Source organism: Buceros rhinoceros, unplaced genomic scaffold (genome assembly GCF_000710305.1).
Source record: "Buceros rhinoceros silvestris isolate BGI_N320 unplaced genomic scaffold, ASM71030v1 scaffold4493, whole genome shotgun sequence".
Lineage (NCBI taxonomy): Eukaryota > Metazoa > Chordata > Aves > Bucerotiformes > Bucerotidae > Buceros > Buceros rhinoceros.
This window is the reverse complement of record NW_010401684.1, coordinates 18,133-19,156: the sequence shown is the minus strand read 5'-3', so window position 1 is coordinate 19,156 and position 1,024 is coordinate 18,133. Positions and strand designations below refer to the sequence as shown.

Here is a 1,024-nt window from a genome sequence, read left to right as displayed (position 1 = left end):
ATATAGCGCGAAAAAGTTGGCCCAAGAGCAACAGCTACACAGGAAAGCAACACAATACAGGCCTGCGCTCCACCTACGGTACTCGAAGTCTCTGGAGAACACCATGAGAAGGACACGGAGGTGGGAAGGGACACGCAAAAAAAAAAATCCAACCCACCCCGACTTGCTGTGATGTAAAAAGCTCAAAGAAACAACTTGCAAAGGGGAACCAGAGCCCAGACAAAGCTGGTGACTGTCCCTACTTGGTGTGGCTGTTTTCTGGATATTGCATGAAACATAAGGGAACAATCAGCAGAACCCCACAATGCCTTCAAAAAAATCGCAGCTCCGAGCGCACACAACCTAAGTGAAGCCAGCTGGTGGCCTGCTCTGCGGCCTTCATTTACAGACCGGGAATCCTTTGGCTTCAGCATGACAGAAGACAGGAGCACCCCAAGCTCATGGCAGAGCTCCGTGAAAACACGCAGGATGGAGAGCAGAGCCTCGAGCCTTCCTGTGGCCCGATGCCGCAGCCCTGCCAACGCTGCATACTGTGGGCTGAGGTGCCGTGTTACAAATTGCACCCGCGCGTCTCATTTTTGAGCCTCTAAGACAAATGTTGTGGAAGTTGGAAGCCGCCTAGGATCACAGAAGACCTTTTAGTTGACTTCACACAAGACTGTATGACGTGCCTGCAGAAAAGACAATAGCCTGTAGGCCCACGTGGAAAGTTCAGCCAAGAACCCCATCTCCTGAGGTTAGAGACTGGGAAAGGAATTTTAGGGGAAAGCCATCCTGCACATAGGACACACAGCTGATAACATTTCTGCTGCCTCCTACAGTATCTGCCGAGGATACAGCCCTAGCTGTGAAAAAGCAGGTTCCTGTCAACATGGAGGAGAATCAGGACAAGGAGAAAAAGCAGGATAAAATGAGTTGTTTGGTGGAGCTCCACCTGCAACCCCACAGCGCATCCCCAGCAGATGTCATCAGAACCCAGGAAGCGTCAGGCACGGGGAGCCCCAGCCACCGGCTCCCCAGCAGC

At 52.2% G+C, this 1,024-nt stretch overlaps 1 protein-coding gene across 1 annotated transcript in view; it reads right to left on the bottom strand.

Moving 5' to 3' along the window:
- Nucleotides 1-1,024, bottom strand: part of PHACTR4 (phosphatase and actin regulator 4) — a 22,144-nt gene that overhangs the window by 14,533 nt on the left and 6,587 nt on the right. The gene's annotated exons all lie outside the window — the stretch shown is intronic.